We start from the raw sequence: 20,349 nt of genomic DNA, 5'->3' as shown, positions 1-20,349 counted from the left end.
CTCTTACCCCTGTAATAGACCTACATGCAAGACCTATCCCATACATCCTCCTACCACCACCTACTCCAGTCCGGTCACTAATATCACCTACCCCATCAAAGGCAGGGCTACCTGTGAAACCAGTCATGTTATTAGCAAGCTAAGCTGCAACCACTGTGCTGCATTCTATATAGGCATGTAAAGCAACAAGCTATCTGTCCGCATGAACGGCCACCAACAAACTGTCGGCAAAAAACAAATGGACCACCCTGTTGCTGGACACGCTGCCAAACATGATATCCCTCATCTCAATGACTGCTTCACAGCCTGTGCCATATGGATCCTTTCCACCAAAACGAGCTTTTTAGAATTGCGCAGGTGGGAACTTTCCCTGCAATACATCCTACCTTCCCATAACCCTCCTGGCCTCAGCCTTCGTTAGTCACCCATCCAGCCCCCTCCCTGTTCCCATTCCAGCACAACACAGCCTTCATTTCGCCGCCACACCCAGTCTTTTAATTTCTTTTTACTTCTCTCCTTTCCGTGACTTCCCCCTCCTCACCTTCCCTCCTGCCCTCCGTCTAAACTGCAACACTTTACTATCAGCCACACCCACCATACTGTGCCTCCCCCTCCTCGCCCCAGCCTCCTCCTTACCACCACCCAGTCGCCACTCCCATCATGAACTGATGCTGCTGCTCGCAGTGTAGTTTCAGTTCTCTGAGACTGCAGCGTGTGTGCAAGTTGCGTTTGCGTGAGTGTGTGTGTGCGTGTGTGTATGTATGTCTTCTGCAGACAAAGGCCTTAATGGCTGAAAGCTACAATTGTGTGAATCTTTGTTGTGACTATCGCGATTCAGCATCTCCGCATGGTGAGTAGCAACTTTCCCTCTCTGGATTGTTACATTCCATCCTGGAATATCCATTGTTTGATTTTATTTTAGATATACTTTTCATAAGAGGACCGTGTAACTCAAATGGACTGGTAACACTCGAATGGTGACATGTTTAGAAGAGAGGACGAGATAGAAGAGTGGACGAGACGTTTGTGCCAGTTACGTATAGGAAGAAATGAATGAGGTGGCGCAATGGCTCGACACAGCACTCGCGCAGACTCCAATCCAGATTCCCATACGGCGGCCCTAATGGCTGTTTTCTGTGGCTTCCACAATCGCTTAAGGAGAAAACCTGTACCCTTCCTATTAGAAGGATGCGGCTGTTTCGATACACATACATTTCGAAAGTTATAACCTTATGCCGAAGACTTCCGGCATAAGAAGTCAGCCTCATTCTGCCAACGGCCTTGTCAAAAGTGGGCGGTGGAACGGATAGAGGTTCTGGGCACTCTCTTGTTCTAGGGGTGGGAAATTTCCCCTAAAGGCGGAAGAATCAGCAATGATCAACGACATGTGGATACAGAAGGCAATGGAAACCAATGCATTAAAGACACGTAACGTGTATCCACAGGACATGTGGCCTGTAATTGAAGAAGTGTCATGATGATCTCTCCATTGGCTAAAGAATCCGGAATAGTACCCCATTCGGAACTCCGGGAGGGGACTACCAAGGGGGAGGTTACCATGAGAAAAATATTGAATAATCAACGAAAGGATAACGTTCTACGAGTCGGGGCGTGGAATGTCAGCAGCTTGAACGTGGTAGGGAAACTAGAAAATCTGAAAAAGGAAATGCAAAGGCTCAGTCTAGATATAGTAGGGGTCAGTGAGGTGAAGTGGAAGAAAGACAAGGATTTCTGGTCAGATGAGTATCGGGTAATATCAACAGCAGCAGAAAATGGTATAACAGGTGTAGGACTCGTTATGAATAGGAAGGTAGGGCAGAGGTTGTGTTACTGTGAACAGTTCAGTGACCGGGTTGTTCTAATCAGAATCGACATCAGACCAACACCGACAACGATAGTTCAGGTATACATGCCGACGTCGCAAGCTGAAGATGAACAGATAGAGAAAGTGTATGAGGATATTGAAAGGGTAATGCAGTATGTAAAGGGGGACGAAAATCTAATAGTCATGGGCAACTGGAATGCAGTTGTAGAGGAAGGCGCAGAAGAAAAGGTTACAGGAGAATATGGGCTTGGGACAAGGAATGTAAGAGGAGAAAGACTAATTGAGTTCTGTAACAAGTTTCAGCTAGTAATAGCGAATACCCTGTTCAAGAATCACAAGAGGAGGGGGTATACTTGGAAAAGGCCTGGAGATACGAGAAGATTTCAATTGGATTACATCATGGTCAGACAGATATTCCGAAATCAGATACTGCATTGTAAGGCGTACCCAGGAGCAGATATAGACTCAGATCACAATACAGTAGTGATGAAGAGTAGGCTGAAGTTCAAGACATTAGTCAGGAAGAATCAATACGCAAAGAAGTGGGATATGGAAGTACTAAAGAATGGCGAGATACGTTTGAAGTTCTCTAACGCTATAGATACAGCAATAAGGAATAGCGCAGTAGGCAGTACAGTTGAAGAGGAATGGACATCTCATAAAAGGGCCATCACAGAAGTTGGGAAGGGAAACATAGGTACAAAGAAGGTAGCTGCGAAGAAACCATGGGTAACAGAAGAAATACTTCAGTTGACTGATGAAAGAAGGAAGTACAAACATGTTCCGGGAAAATCAGGAATACAGAGATACAAGTCGCTGAGGAATGAAATAAATAGGAAGAGCAGGGAAGCTAAGACGAAATGTCGGAAGGACAGACTCAGCATACAGGAAAGTCAAATCAACCTTTGGTGACATTAAAAGCAACGGTGGTAACATTAAGAGTGCAACGGGAATTTCACTGTTAAATGCAGAGGAGAGAGCAGATAGGTGGAAAGAATACATTGAAAGTCTCTATGAGGGTGAAGATTTGTCTGATGTGATAGAAGAAGAAACAGGAATCGAGTTAGAAGGGATAGGGGATCAAGTATTAGAATCGGAATTTAAAAGAGCTTTGGAGGACTTACGATCAAATAAGGCAGAAGGGATAGATAACATTCCATCAGAATTTCTAAAATCATTGGGGGAAGTGCCAACAAAACGACTATTCACGTTGGTGTGTAGAATATATGAGTCTGGCGATATACTATCTGACTTTCGGAAAAGCATCATCCACACAATTTCGAAGACGGCAAGAGCTGACAAGTCGAGAATTACCGCACAATCAGCTTAACAGCTCATGCATCGAAGCTGCTTACAAGAATAATATACAGAAGAATGGAAAAGAAAATTGAGAATGCGCTAGGTGACGATCAGTTTGGCTTTATGAAAAGCAAAGGGACGAGAGAGGCAATTCTGACGTTACGGCTAATTATGGAAGCAAGGCTAAAGAAAAATCAAGACACTCTCATAGGAATTGTCGACCTGGAAAAAGCGTTCTACAATATAAAATGGTGCAAGCTGTTCGAGATTCTGAAAAAAGTAGGGGTAAGCTTTAGGGAGAGACGGGTCATACACAATGTGTACAACAACCAAGAGTGAATAATAAGACTGGACGATCGAGAACGAAGTGCTCGTATTAAGAAGGGTGTAAGACAATGCTGTAGCCTTTCGCCCCACTCTTCAATCTGTACTTCGAGGAAGCAATGATGGAAATAAAAGAAAGGTTCAGGAGTAAAATTAAAATACAAGGTGAAAGGATATCAATTATACGATTCGCTGATGACATTGCTATCCTGAGTGAAAGTGAAGAAGAATTAAATGAGCTGCTGAACGGAATGAACTGTCTAACGAGTACACAATATGGTTTGAGAGTAAATCGGAGAAAGACGAAGGTAATGACAAGTAGTAGAAATGAGAACAGCGAGAAACTTAACATCAGGATTGATAGTCACGAAGTCAATGAAGTTAAAGAATTCTGCTACCTAGGCAGTAAAATAACCAATGACGGTCGGAGCAAGGAGGACATCAAAAGCAGACTCGCTATGGTAAAAAAGGCATTTCTGGCCAAGAGAAGTCAACTAAAATCAAACACCGGCCTTAATTTGAGGAAGAAATTTCTGAGGATGTACGTCTGGAGTGCAGCATTGTATGGTAGTGAAACATGGACTGTGGGAAAACCGGAACAGAAGAGAATCGAAGCATTTGAGATGTGGTGCTATAGACGAATGTGGACTGATAAGGTAAGGAATGAGGAGGTTCTAGGCAGAATCGGAGAGGAAAGGAATATGTGGAAAACACTGACAAGGAGAAGGGACAGGATGATAGGACATCTGCTAAGACATGAGGGAATGACTTCCATGGTACTAGAGGGAGCTGTAGAGGGCAAAAACTGTAGAGGAAGACAGAGATTGGAATACGTCAAGCAAATAATTGAGGACGTAGGTTGCTAGTGCTACTCTGAGATGAAGAGGTTAGCACAGGAAAGGAATTCGTGGCGGACCGCATCAAACCAGTCAGTAGACTGATGACCAAAAAAAAAAAAAAAAAGTTTGCGATGGGTGGAAGAAAAACCAATTCGTAGTGGTACTGCTTGCTAAACGAACTAGCAGCACGTAGTCTCGATTGTCTCGCAAACGAGCCCAGTGGACTCCAGCGGGCGGCGACTTGTAAGAGTGCTGTAAGGGTGGCTAACCGAAAAATGCGCTAAAAGTACAGTCTAGCAGACCGAGTTTGTTAAGACTACACGTCTACATCCATATGACTACTTTGCTCCCTTAAGTGCTTGGCAGAGGGTCATCGAACTACTTTCACACAATATCTCTACATTCGACTGTCGAATAGCATGTGAGATAAACGAACTCATAAAGCTCTGACATCTCTTATCTTATGGCTGTTTTACTGCGTTTGTCGTTTCAGGCTATGTAGATGGGAGTCAATTATGTTTGCATTCAGAGTAGAGAATGATTGAAATTTTGTGATGCACTTACGGGTTAAGCAGCACTTCCTCAGTAGTAGTAGTAGTAGAAGGGTTGTGTGGGCGCACGACAGCAAGGTCTTCAGCGCCCAGCACTTTCTGAGGGCTGTCTTATTCTGTCATACAATGCAAATCAGAAAGTGCTCCTGAAAAGTTCGATGTATGATCTCAGAAAATAAAGGAAACAAGAGTACGAATAAAATACCTTTACAGGCCCCCAACGCAATCACTATTAACAGCAAGACACTTTTAACGTCCATTGTAAAGCTGTTGGTAGTTGTCAGCAAACGCTCCTTGTGGAATCGCTCGAAGCACTGTGGTCACGCATTGTTGCATAACAGCAACATCAGGGAATGTTTGTGAACACCGTACTTACGATGTTTTTGCTTAAAAACAACTCTTCTGCTCGCATTTTCAAAGACAGCCGTCGATCAGCTGCAAGCAGTTGTCACACTCGTGTCATTGAAATTGGAGTAACGTATTAATACAAAGTATTTCTTCCTATTACGGAAAATGGACACAAGTGTACGGCATTGAGGCAGTGAGTAATAAGTGTGTGACTGGATGGTTTATATGCTTGAGACGGAAGCAACAGCCTCACGGATGAGCCGCTTTTTTATCAGCGTGCATGATCCCAGATAACATCGAACGAGTGCCACGGATGCTTGTGCATCATCGACTGCTGGCTTTGAGAATGAGATCAGAAGAGTTGTAGATAAACGAAGTCTGTGTAAGCACTATTGTTTGCGAATAGTCGCAGGCGACAAGTAGAATGACATCATCGTATGGCATTGTTCGTCGGGATCGGCTCCCAACTGCAAGTTTTACTTCAGTCGAGGCCACATTGGGCGACTTGCGTGCCGATGATGGGGACAATTCAACACCCAGTCCACGAGCGGAGAAAATCTCCAACCAGGCCGGGAATCGAACCCAGGCCCGCTGCATGGAGGCAACCTCATTACCCCTCATCTAAGCAGGTGGACATTCACAGACGGTTCGGATATCCGACAACACGGAACAACTCTCCTTCGAGCGATTTCACAAGAAGCGTTAGCTGGCAGTTTCCTGCAGAATTACAAACGGTGATAGAAGTGTGTGTTATACCTAAAGCCAGTAATGGCACATCTTTTGTAACTCTTGTTTCCTTTATTTTCTGAGAGCATTCGCCGAACTTTTCAGATAAACGTTATAGTTCGCTTTGCATGACAGAGCAAGACATACCTCACCAAGTACAGCTTAACATGTAAATTGGATCAGCAGTACCACGTATGCTTTGTTCTGATATAGAATCTATTCTTTATTTATGTTTTTTTATAAGTCATGCAGGCAACTACAGGTTAACTTAAGGTGCGGTATAGTGATCAAATTATTTCATAAATAATTTCCACCAGCAGTAATTTCACAAGTAATTTAATATGTAATACAGGCATTTCAGATGTGGAAATATATAATTTCTGCGTCTATAGTACCTTACACCAAGTGTGCTAGAAAGATCGATCTATTCTCATCGAGAAGTGACAATTAACCCGTAAGTTAGATCAGTAGCACCAGTGCACAAGCCAATTGCTGTTATAAAATAACTAAGTTAAAAAATCAATGCCACATGTGTTCCCTTTTAAAGAAGAATTCTTAATACAATTTTATAAATGCTACAGACAATTTCCTTTCGGTACAAAGACTGAATATGTGTTCGTGAACAGAGATCTATAGTTGTGTTTAACGATAAGTGACATACAGGTGCTCTGTAGTCGCAATCTTTACTTATTTTTGATAAATAATTTTATTTTGGCGTAAAGACTTTATTTTCAAGAGATCTAACTTCCCTCTCTGTGTGGAACATAACGAATTGTTTTCTTTGACCATGTTGTATGACACATATTGATATTTTTATTTTGAAATAACCAACTTACGTCCGAAATATTGCATGTATATACTAAACTGACATGTGCCAAAATAGAGAAAAATAAACGAAAATCCAATAGATTTCATGTGACCCACCACTAATTCCACTCGTGTGCCAAAACCTTCATCTCAGAGAAACTGTTGTTGCAAACACCCTCAGTTATTTGCTGGAAGAATTCCAATCTCGGTGCACCTCTACAGTTTTTAACTTCTTCAGCTGCCTCTAGTACTTCTGATCGTCGTTTTCCATGCGCTCCTTTCTTCAACGATTTTGTGGAAAGTCTCCTCACTCCTTATCAGACCTACACTTCTGTATAGCATAACATTTGAAACACATCCGTTATCTTTTGTTCCAATTTCTCCAATGTCTGTGATTCAATACCATACAACGCTTTGTCCCAGACATACATTCTCAGAAAGGTATTCCTCAAACTGAGGTCTATGACACCACCATACCTCTCTGGGCCAGGAATGCCCTGTTTGTCTGAGCTAGTCTGCTTCCCTGTTTTCCTGGCTTCGTCCATCACGGATTATTTCGCGTCCAAGGTAGCGAATTTCCTTAACTTCTTCATTTCGTGATGACCGGTTTTTATTTTAGAAGTCTGTCAGAAAAGTTCTGGAAGGCATATTGGTACCGCCCGCCCGCCGTGTCATCCTTGGATGATATGCGTCCCTAGATACAGGTATAGGGCATGTGGTCAGCACGCCACTCTCCCGTTCATTCGCAGTTTACGAGACTAGAATGGCTTCTTCTTAATACAGGAGCTCACCAATTTGTCTCACAGGGCTGAGAGGACACCGCTTGCCAGTAGCGCTAGGCAGCCCTGGACGGTCGAGCATAGAAGTGCTACTACCCAAACCGAACAGCCATTAACCTTAGTGACTTGACGGGAATCATTGTTACCCCCACAGAAGGCCATTGGAAGTTCTGATAGTCTCGGTACACTCATTTCCGCTGCATCACATTACATTCGTCTTTCTTTGATTTACTCTCAGTCGATATTCTGTAGTCATAAGACATTCGATACAGTCCGCAGTTTTACAGTACACTGGTAATTTTTGCTTTGGGATGATCTACTTAAAAATAATGGGCTGCCGTTGTGGCCGAGCGGTTCTAGGTGCTTCAGTCTGGAACTGCCCGGCGGCTACGGTCGCAGATTCGAAGCCTGCCTCGGATATGGATGTGTGTGATGTCCTTAGGTTAGTTAGGTTTAAGTAGTTTTAAGTCTAAGGGACTGATGACCTCAGATGTTAAGTCCTATAGTGCCCAGAGCCATCTGAAGTATTTTGAAAACTAAATGAAACATTATTCTTGCCGCATGCGTTTTGCATGTGTAGTTTGCATAGCATCTTCAGTGCCCTGGAATATGCACCTAAATGTTTTAATACTGTTTGGCTTACTTCTAAGATGTTGTATGTTTTGGTTAACTCTGCCACAGCCTGTCCCAAGCACGGTTGAGAAAGAAGGAGGGGAAGGAGTAGCACCTCGTTAAAAAACCTTGGATCACCTGGCCTCGGTGACAGTACCTCGTGAGGCCCCCTTGCCAGGGTAACGGTGAATTCCTCAACGGCAGGGAAGGCGGAGATGAAGATCATCTGTAACGTGGAACTGGTGTAAGAGGCAACCCATTGTATACATCGTAGAAGTGGGTGTAGTGAACTCGGTAGGCTGCTACCGGGCAACAGTGGGCACCAGTATCTACGTGATGCACAGAGCAAATGATGCTTTAGATGGATGAAGATCGAAGACCCATGGGCAAAACCAGTCATAGTTTGGTTCCTCGGCCATGATACTGCGATGTGAAAAAGAAACGGGAAGAGTATCACATAATTATATTTTCTGAACGGCTGAAGACATAGATCGTGATGGCAATTCCCGGGGTAAAATATTCCGGAGCTAAGCTATACCCCCTTCCGGATCTCAGGGTGGAGAGTATTTCAGTGGGAGGCATCGAAAGATATGATTATTTTAATTTCAAGGTCGGGATATGAAATGTAAGAACACTTCGAACATCAGGAAAACTGGAAAATGTAAACAGATAACTGGACAAATTTGAAGTGAACATTATGGGTATAAGTGAAGTGAGGTGGGCAGATAGGGGTGAATTAACACTAGGTAATTACACAATGTTTTACAACGGAGGAAAATTTTTTTAACGTGGTGTGGTAATAGTGATGGGAGATCAAATAGTTCAAAGCCTGACTAAATTAGTATGCCATAGTGATCGTTTAGTGTTTGTGAAACTAAGTGCACAACCAGTGGACGTTGTGATAGTACAAGTTTACATGCCAAAATCAGACCATAAGGACGAAGAAATGGAGAAAATTTACAATTGAATAGAAGATATTATATATTCTGAAGGCAGAGGAAGAGTAAACACAATAATCATGGGCGTCTTTAATAGCGTGATTGGGCAAGGTAGAGAAGCAGACACCATCGTTCAACATGGATTAGCAAGAATAAACGACAGAGGAGGGATGTTAGTCGAATTCTGCCAGAGAAAACATTTGGTGGTGATGAACACTTGGTTCCATAAAAGGAAGAGTAAATTGTACACATGGAAGAGTACAGGAGACATTGACAGCTACCACACAGACTACATACCAGTCAAACACAAGTTTAGGGGTAGCGTGAAAGACGCTAAGACTCTGCGAGCTGCTGTTGAAGATTTTGATTACAAAAGTTTGGTTGCAGGCATCAGTACAAGACAGAAGAGGATACGACAGATTGGGAGGAGAAAGCAGACATGGGACCAGAGAAAGCTTAGAGAGAACAATGAGGCAACAAGACAGTCCTTGGAACAACACTTTAAGGAAGTGAGAGGTGCAAATACACTCCTGGTAATTGAAATAAGAACACCGTGAATTCATTGTCCCAGGAAGGGGAAACTTTATTGACACATTCCTGGGGTCAGATACATCACATGATCACACTGACAGAACCACAGGCACATAGACACAGGCAACAGAGCATGCACAATGTCGGCACTAGTACAGTGTATATCCACCCTACGCAGCAATGCAGGCTGCTATTCTCCCATGGAGACGATCCTAGAGATGCTGGATGTAGTCCTGTGGAACGGCTTGCCATGCCATTTCCACCTGGCGCCTCAGTTGGACCAGCGTTCGTGCTGGACGTGCAGACCGCGTGAGACGACGCTTCATCCAGTCCCAAACATGCTCAATGGGGGACAGATCCGGAGATCTTGCTGGCCAGGGTAGTTGACTTACACCTTCTAGAGCACGTTGGGTGGCACGGGATACATGCGGACGTGCATTGTCCTGTTGGAACAGCAAGTTCCCTTGCCGGTCTAGGAATGGTAGAACGATGGGTTCGATGACGGTTTGGATGTACCGTGCACTATTCAGTGTCCCCTCGACGATCACCAGTGGTGTACGGCCAGTGTAGGAGATCGCTCCCCACACCATGATGCCGGGTGTTGGCCCTGTGTGCCTCGGTCGTATGCTGTCCTGATTGTGGCGCTCACCTGCACGGCGCCAAACACGCCACACCATCATTGGCACCAAGGCAGAAGCGACTCTCATCGCTGAAGACGACACGTCTCCATTCGTCCCGCCATTCACGCCTGTCGCGACACCACTGGAGGCGGGCTGCACGATGTTGCGGCGTGAGCGGAAGACGGCCTAACGGTGTGCGGGACCGTAGCCCAGCTTCATGGAGACGGTTGCGAATGATCCTCGCCGATACCTCAGGAGCAACAGTGTCCCTAATTTGCTGGGAAGTGGCGGTGCGGTCCCCTACGGCACTGCGTAGGATCCTACGGTCTTGGCGTGCATCCGTGCGTCGCTGCGGTCCGGTCCCAGGTCGACGGGCACGTGCACCTTCCGCCGACCACTGGCGACAACATCGATGTACTGTGGAGACCTCACGCCCCACGTATTGAGCAATTCGGCGGTACGTCCACCCGGCCTCCCGCATGCCCACTATACGCCCTCGCTCAAAGTCCGTCAACTGCACATACGGTTCACGTCCACGCTGTCGCGGCATGCTACCAGTGTTAAAGACTGCGATGGAGCTCCGTATGCCACGGCAAACTGGCTGACACTGACGGCGGCGGTGCACAAATGCTGCGCAGCTAGCGCCATTCGACGGCCAACACCGCGGTTCCTGGTGTGTCCGCTGTGCCGTGCGTGTGATCATTGCTTGTACAGCCCTCTCGCAGTGTCCGGAGCAAGTATGGTGGGTCTGACACACCGGTGTCAATGTGTTCTTTTTTCCATTTCCAGGAGGGTACAAGTGAAAATGTAGATGAGCAATGGCGAAATACGAAACAGATTTTATGTAATACGTTAAACAGCGACGTTGGGAGGGAAGTGAAGAGAGCGAGAAAACCATGGATCACAAATGAGATGCTGGAAACGATGAAGGAAAGGAGAAAATGGAAAAATGTTAATGAAGAAGAATATAGAAGACTTAATAACGCACTCAAAAGAGAAACCGACAAAGCGAAGGAATAGTATATAGAAGGAATGTGCGACGTAATAGAGGACCTAATAACAAGAGAAAGGTATGACCTTAAGAACCAGGAAACAAAGGAACTGGGAGGTAGAGGAAACAAAGGTATTTAGGGATGGAAGAATTTAGAGGACAAATAGTTACTGGACAAATATATAAAGGAACTCTACGATAAGGAACATCGTCCGCAAGACAATTAAATAGAGAAATAGATTGATGAAGATGAAAAATGAGTGAGAACTGACGTAGAGAAGGCGATTAAGGACATGAAGAGGAAGAAAGCCACAGGAGGTGACGACATACCGGTGGATTTGCAGAATGAAGTCGGATAAGACGGTTTGGAGGGGTTGACGCACCTCATAAACAAAATCTTCGGGGATGGTCTAAGGACTTTCTGGATGTCCCAATGGTTGCTCTTGAGAAGAAATAGCAAGCCAAGAAATGTAGCGATTTCAAAACAATCAGTTTAATCTCACACGCAGCGAAGATTATTGCAAGAATACTCAACAGACGTCTGGAACACAAAACTGAAGAATTGGAGAGGACGAGTTTGGATTTAGATAGGGAAAAGGAAATAGAGACCTTTCGACATAGTGAGGATATTGTCAGAGAGAGTTTCGGCTGTTGACGAAGAAGTTTGTTTTATAGACTATCAGAAGGCCTTTGAGAGAGTCCACTCGATAAAACTGATGAACATCCTTAAGGAGATAGGAATAAGTTGGAGAGACAGGAGAGTAATTATCAACTGGTACCTGGAAGAAAGAGTAAAAGTGCGGCTGAACTATGGAGAACTAAGCATCGTGGAAATGGGGAGAGGCGTCAGAGAAGGATGTTGGCTATCACCAAGCCTCTTCAATCTTTATGGGGAATGGCTGGGGAGAGAAGACTTGAAAGGATGGGAAACTTCAGGATAGGAGGACGCTTCATCACTACCATCAAGTATGAGATTACCTGGTAGTGCTTGATAAAAATCAAAGACAAGTGCCACACATGATGAATCAGTTGGTGGAAACTGGAAGGAAATACCGCATGGAAGTCAACATCGAAAAATCAAAAGTGATGTGGATATAAAAAAGAGTGATACCTTTGAGGATAACCATCGACAATCGAGAACTGCAGCATGTGAAACAGTTCAAGTATTTGGAAAATTTGGTGACAAAAGGAGCCCAACGCTTCAGTGTAATTAGAGCAAAAGTCACTATGGCCAAAACTGTATTCAATAAAAAGAAGAATCTGCTGACCAGCGAGTTAAGCTTGGAATTAAGGAAGAAACTGGTAATGTGCTACATCAACACCTACACCTACGTGATTACTCTACTATTCGCAAAAAAGTGCCTGGAAGAGTGCTCAGTGAACCACCTTCTAGCTGTCTCTCTACCGATCCACTATCTAACGGCGGGCTGGAAAAACGAGAACTTAAATTTTCTGTGGGAACACAGATTTCTCTTATTTTATCGCGATGATCATTTCTCCCTATACAGGTGGGTGCCAACAGAATACTTTCGCAATCGGAGGAGAAAAAAGGTGATTGAAATTTCATGAGATGATCCCGCCTTTGTTTTAATGATTGCTACTCCAATTCACGTATCATATCTGTGGCACTATCCCCTCTATTCCGCCATAGTACAAAACGATCAGCACTTCTTTGGACCTTCTCGATGTCATCCTTCAGTACCACCTGATACGAATCCCACACCGTCCCGCAATACTCCGGAATATGGCGGGCAAGCGTAGTGCAAGCAGTCTCTTTAGTAGACCTGCTGCACCTTCTAAGTGTTCTGCCAATGAATCGCAGTCTTTGGTTTGCTCTGCCCAAAATATTATCTATGTGACTGTTCCAATATAGGTTAACCGTAACTGTAATCCCTAAGTATTTAGTTGAATTTGCAGCTTTACGATTTGTGTGACTTATTGCTTAATCAAAATGTAGCGGATTTCTTTTGGAACTCACGTGAATAACTTCACACTTTTCTTTATCCAGGGTCAATTTCCACTTTTCGCACCAGACAGATATCGTACCTAAATCATTTTGCTATTCGTTTTCGTCATCTGATGACTTCATAAGACGGCAAATGACAGCATCAACTGCTAACAATCTAATAGGGCTACTGAGATTGTCTCCTATGTCGTTAGTATAGATCAGGAACAGTAGAGGGTCTATTACACTTCTTTGGGATCGCCGAATACTACTTCTGTTTTACTCGATGACTTTGCGTGTATTACTGAGAACTGTGATCTTTCTGACAGGAAATCATGAATCCAGTGGCGCAACTGAGGCGGTATTCTATAGGCACACAGTTTGGTTAGAAGACGCTTGTGAAGAACGGTGTCGACAGCCTTCTGGAAATCTAAAAATATGAAATCAAAATGACATCCCCTGTCGATAGCACTCATTACTTCATGAGTATAGAGAGCTAGTTGTGTTCCGCAAGTACGATGTTTTCTGAGTCCGTGCTGTCTATGTGTCAATAAATCGTTTTCTCTGAGGTAATTCATAATGTTCGAACACAGTATATGGTCCAAAACCCTACTGCAAATTGACGTTAGTGATATGGACCTGTAATTTGGCGGATTACTCCTATTTCCCTTTTTGGGTACTGGTGTGACTGAACCAATTTTCCAGTCATGAGGTACGGAACTTCTGTGAGCGAGCGGTTGTATATAACTGTTAAATATGGAGCTATTGCATCAGCATACTCTAAAAGGAACCTGACTGGTATACAATCTTGACCGGAGGCCTTGCCTTTATTAAGTGATTTAAGCTGCTTTGTTACACCGTGGATCTATGTTTCTCATCTTGGTAGTTGTTCTTAACTGGAATTCGGGAATAGTAACTTCGTCCTCTTTGGTGAAGGAGTTTCGGAAAACTGTGTTTAATAACTCTGTTTTAGTGGCACTCTCATCAGTGTTTTCACCGTTGTTATCACGCGGTGAAGGTACTGATTGCGTCTTGCCACCGGCCACGGTGGCCGAGCGGTTCTAGGCGCTTCGGTCCGGAACCGCGCAACTGATACGGTCGCAGGTTCGAATACTGCCTCGGGCATGGATGTGTCTGATGTTCTTAGGTTAGCTGGGTTTAAGTAGTTGTAAGTTCTAGTGGAATGATGACCTCAGATGTTAAGTCCCATAGTGCTCAGAGCCATTTGCGTCTTGCCACAGGTGTACTTTATGTATGACCTGATTCTGTTTGAGTTTTCTGCCAGATTCCGAGACGGAGATTCGTCGTGGAAGTTATTAAAAGTATCTCGCATTGGAAACCAGCAAAACTTTGCCAATCTTGGGGATTTTGCGTCATTTTAAATTTTGCATGCTTTGTTCGTTGCTTCTGCAATAGCGATATGATTCGTTTTGTGTACCAAGGGGGATCAGTACCGTCACTTATTAATTTATGAGGTATAAATGTCTCAATTGCTGTCGACACTATCTCTTTGAAATCATTCCACATGTTTCCTATGCTTACGTGATCAAATCGGAAGGGGTGGAGACTGTCTCTTAAAATGCGGTAAGACCTTCTTTATCAGCTTTTTTAAATAGATGTACTTTGCATTTCTTTTTGATGGTGGTAAGGTGTTCAGCCTAGCATCAACTTCCTTGTCGTCGCTAATCCCTGTATTCGTCATGATACTGCCTATTAGTCCAGGATTATTTGTTGTTAAGAGGCCAAGTATGCTTTCGCAACCATTTACGCTTCGAGTGGACTCATGAACTAATTGTTGAAAATAATTTTCTGAGAAAGCATTCAGTACAATGACCTTTTATGCCTACCGCCGGCCTTAAACGTACAATTTTTCCAGCATATCGAGGGTACATTGAAGTCATCACCGACTATTATTGTATGTGTGAGGTACCTATTTGTAATGAGACTTAAGTTTTCTTTGATCCGTTCAGCAACTATATCTTCTGAGTCGGGGGTCGGTAAACGATCCAATTAATAGTTTGATGCGATTGTCAAGTATAACCTCTATCCATACTATTTCGGAGGAATTATCTACTTCAATTTCACTACAAGGTAAACTATTCTGATAGCAATAAATTCTCCTCCACGAACTGTATTTAATATATTCTTTCTGCACACTGGTCGTTTGAAAAAAATTCTGCCGAACGTATTCCAGCTTAAGCAGCTTTCCGTACCTATAACTAATTGAACTTCAGTGCCTTCTATAAGGGCTTGGAGCTCTGGTTCCTTCCAAACACAGCTATGACAATTTACAATACCGATCGTTTCTGCAACTGCCTTACTGTATTTCACCTGCCCCTTTTAGACGGACGCCTTTCCTGTGGTTTCCTGAGACCCTCTAACCTAAAATACCGCTGAGTCCCTTCCACACAGCATATGGAGCATTGCACTGTACGGAGCAGAGACGTGAACCACGAGAAAAAAGGACAAAAATAACTTGAAAATTTTGAAATGTGGTGCTGGAGGAGAATAGAGAAGATCGAGTGACGAATAATCACGCAATGAGAAGATTAGGAGAGAAGAGAGACATTCTCAATACAGTTCTTCAGAGGAAGGCCAACTGGATCGGACGCAGACACGAATGGCTCATACACGAAGTCATTGAAGGGAAAATTAAAGAAACGGTAGGACAATGAAGAAGAAGAATTCAACTTTTGGGTGACATGAAAGATGGAAAGAGACACAGCAGACTGAAGGAAGACGCTGAAGACAGGGAAGATTTGCATCATAAATTCTCCGTACGAAGGCGCAGACCTGCCACTATGCAAAATAATACCTAATAATACGTTTTGGTTATAAGGAGATCTGGCAGTTGTTACATTTCCATGATGTAGGCATAACTTCACGGATGTTGATCTACATGTTGTGTTCTTGTTCCTTTGTTGGAGCTTTTCTTCTTCTTATCACTGTCGTTTGAAATTTCGTTTTCACAGCACTAGGTACTGTACAAGCGGTTTGCTGTTACGTTTTGGTTGCTGTTGCCAACTGTCGAATGTTATTTAAAATTATCGAAAGTTATAGTCAATTATTGAATGTATTTTTGTGTTATCTACGATTTATTTATGTGTGTTTGTGTGTGTATGTGTGGGTGTGTGTGTATGTGTGTGTGCGGGAGAGAGAGAGATAGAGAGAGAGAGAGAGAGAGAGAAAGAAAGAGAGAGAGAGAGATAGAGAGAGAGAGATAGGGAGAGACGGGGGAGAGGGGAGAGAGAGAGAGCGATAGACAGAGAGAAAGATAGAGAGAGAGAGATAGAGACAAAGAGATTATGTATTTATTTTAATTGCACTACAGGTACAAATGGAATGATTTTTGTCTTATCATTTCTTTTATTAAGTTTAGTTTCATAGGCTTTGTCGACCACGGAAAGTGTTAGACAATGTTAAACGGTGCATTATGGTGGAAATACTGAAGAAAATATGGATCAACTATAAGGAGACACGGGAAATAAACAGCATGTATAAGAGCCAAGAGGTAATAATAAGAGTGGACGATCAAGAACGAAGTGCTCGGACTAAAACGGGTGAAAGGCAAGGATGTAGTCCTTTTCCCCTTTTTCTATATATTGAAGAATAAATTATGGGTTTAAAAGAAATATTCAAGAGTGGAACTGACATTCTAGGTGAAGGGATATGAGTGTTAGATGCTATCTTTATCCTGAATGAAAGAGAAAATAATTACAAGATCTGATGAATGGAATGAATAAACTAGTGAGTACAGAATACGGATTGAGAGTAAATCGAAGGACAAAAGCAATAAGAAGTAGCAGAAATGAGACCAGCGAGAATCTTAACATCAGGTTTGATGGTCAAGAAGCAGAAGAAGTTAAGGAATTCTACTACATAGGCAGCGCAGTAAGCAACTACGGACGGAGAAAGGAGGACATCAAAAGCAGACTATCACTGGCAAAAAGGGCATTCCTGGCCAAGAGAAATCCACTAGCATCAAACGTAGGTCTTGATATTAGGAGGAAATTTCCAAGAATGTACAGTCGTGGACAAAACGAACGAGACCCCTCGCCTTTTCGTTATGCTGATCCGCACAGCTTTAGACTCAGCTACACAGCATAACTGGCAAGGCGACCAAGTGCTACCAACATACTATGCACAGGCGTGAAATTGACAAACTGGCCGAATTTTGTCAGACTGTTTGCAATCATGTGTAACTATACCAGGTGATCAAAAAGTCAGTATAAATTTGAAAACTTAATAAACAACGGAATAATGTAGATAGAGAGGTAAAAATTGACACACATGCTTGGAATGACATGAGGTTTTATTAGAACAAAAAAACACCCTTGCTAGACGCGTGACAGATCTTTTGCACGCGTCATTTGGTGATGATCCTGTACTCAGCTGCCACTTTCGTCATGCTTGGCCTCCCAGGTCCCCAGACCTGAGTCCGTGCGATTATTGGCTTTGGGGTTACCTGAAGTCGCAAGTGTATCGTGATCGACAGACATCTCTAGGGACGCTGAAAGACAACATCCGACGCCAATGCCTCACCATAACTCCGGACATACTTTACAGTGCTGATCACAACATTATTCCTCGACTACAGCTATTGTTGAGGAATGATGGTGGATATATTCAGCGTTTCCTGTAAAGAACATCATCTTTGGTTTGTCTTACATTGTTATGCTAATTATTGCTATTCTGATCAGATGAAGCGCCATCTGTCGGAAATTTTTTGAATCTTTGTATTTTTTGCTTCTAATAAAACCCCATGTCATTCCAAGCATGTGTGTAATTTTGTACCTCTCTATCTACATTATTCCGTGATTTATTCAGTTTTCAAATTTATACTGACTTTTTGATCAGCTTATCGAGATAACGTAACTGTTTTAGTAAGACAAAGTACCCCAGATCGTTACGAATTAGCAAAATGTAATGCGCACTCGACCGCGAAACGGTCTGTGTCAACGTTCAGTCCAGTAGCTACGCTTTCGATCCTAATCACGTTTACTGGAATGCAAATAAAACCCATTTTCCTGTACATGTGCTAATTTAGATCCCAGTATTAATGCTACCGCGTTTGAGAAGTACGAGCGTTCCCATTGCTAGGTAGCTTAAGAAACACTTCGGCTAATGAACGTTTTCTGGCTGTGGCGAGTCTCATGGAGAATTCGAAACATTGTAGAATACGTTTGGCAGCTATGTAGCCGTTTATTTCCTGGGGTGGTGGAGAATTATCCTACTAAATTTACTCGCTAATAACAGTATTTTGTTATTTCGATACCCATCCCGAATGATTGTCACATAAGCGGTGACATAAAGGTAGAAAATTCTGGTTCTTGAGTCCAGAAAGCTCTACGCAACAGAAACAGCAGATCATTTTGCCATTCTCATTGCGAAATTGCCGGCTTATTCATGTCTGGGATAATAAAAGACGGCTGTTTCCCTGGGTTGTCTGCTAATGTAGTGCACGGTGTTTGCTACTGCAGGGGAGGTCTGGTTTGTTTTCGGTTCTAATCTCGATGTAGACAGATAGATCATCAGTAAAGCAATTTTAAGAAATTCTCGCGCCCCCAATATGCTTTATTGCTACCTTTATTCTGTACCGGATGTAAATATGAAACTCTTGTAGAATTTTATACTTGTTACTGCCTACTTTTTCTGCTTCTGTCAATAATTGAAGTGACTTACCTTTGACAATGAAATATTTTTAACAGAATGGCATTGTGGATCTTCAGGCATTGCTAAATTTGCACACTTTTGTAGTAGGTCAGCAACGGTAATCCAGTATGACTGGTCTGAACGTTGACACAGACCGTTTCGCGGCCGAATGCGCATTATATTTTGCTAATTCGTAACGATCTTGGCTACTTTGTCTGACTAAAACAGTTACGTTATCTCGATAAGCTGAAATTCATTTTTATTAGCACAGTTCATAGTAATTAGCGTTTCTTCTTACATTTATATATTATATTTACATGTTGTGTTTAACACACTAAGCAGCATTAGTATAGTCTTACACATGATTGAACACAGTCTGACAAAGCTGGGATCGTTTTTCAATTTCACGTGTGTCCATAGAACGTTGGTAGCACTTGGTCGCCTTGCCTGTTATGCTGTGTAGCAGACTTTAAAGCTGTGCGGATCAGCATAACGAAAAGGCGAGGGGTCTCGCTCGTTTAGTCCACGACTGTACATGTGACACATGGACTGTGGGAGAATCGGAAAAGAAGAGAATCAAAGCATTTGAGATGTGGCGCTATAGAAGAATGTTGAAAATTGGGTAGACTGGTAAGGTAAGGAATGAGTAGGTTCCGCCCAGAATCGAAGAGGAAAGGAACATATGGAAAGCACTGAGAAGAAGAGGGGACAGTATGGTAGGACATCTGTTAAGACAACAGAGAATAAGTTCCGTGGTGATAGAGCGAGCTGTAAAGGGTGAAACCTGTAGAAGAACACAGCGATTGGAATACATCTGGAAAAAAATTGTGGGTGTAAGTATCAAGTGCTATTCTGATGTAAAGAGGATGACACAGGAGGGGAATTGGTGGCAGCTCGCATCAAATGAACCAGAATACCAATGACGGTCTGTACTGACGTGTATTAGCTCGTTTATTACATATTTGTTCACAGCAAAATCTTTTTGGGGGAGGGGTGGGGGGGAAGGCGGAATAGTTTCTCTGCATTTGTATAAGGAATTATTCGTGAGTTTGTCTGTTCTGATTATTTTCATATGTTTTTCCACGTTTGTAGGATGTTGTATTGTAAGTGTTCTGCAAATGTGAAATGGTTTGTTTCATACTTCCAGCACCTAGTGTGTTTTAATCAAAATAGTTCACATTCGAGTTAGACGAATTCGATCTACGATGCAATAGGCACAGCAGCCTACAGTTCTTGGCTGCCACGGTTTGCCGCCTCGTCTTTGCTTCGCTGATGTGATGATCTGGGTGCCGCCTACCAACACGTCCCCGGTAGTCTAGCTGATAGACCGTCAACCCAGTGCAGCGCAGTAGCTGCCGCCCCTGATTTGCTTCTATCAGCTGACACTGGCGTTACTGGTTGTTCTCTCGCGAGAGGCAATGATTTAACTCTTCTGATTACAACTACTTCTTGCAATCGGCTAAGTACCTTTCGGGGGTAGGGGGAAGGGAGTGGGAGCACCTACGTGGTCATTGAGATCTCCTCGGCAACCTGCTACCCATATGCGGGGAATATGCAGGGAA

The sequence above is a fragment of the Schistocerca cancellata genome, chromosome 6, assembly GCF_023864275.1.
Source record: "Schistocerca cancellata isolate TAMUIC-IGC-003103 chromosome 6, iqSchCanc2.1, whole genome shotgun sequence".
Taxonomy (NCBI): domain Eukaryota; kingdom Metazoa; phylum Arthropoda; class Insecta; order Orthoptera; family Acrididae; genus Schistocerca; species Schistocerca cancellata.
The sequence above is the reverse complement of the archived record's forward strand: the minus strand, read 5'-3'. Positions refer to the sequence as shown.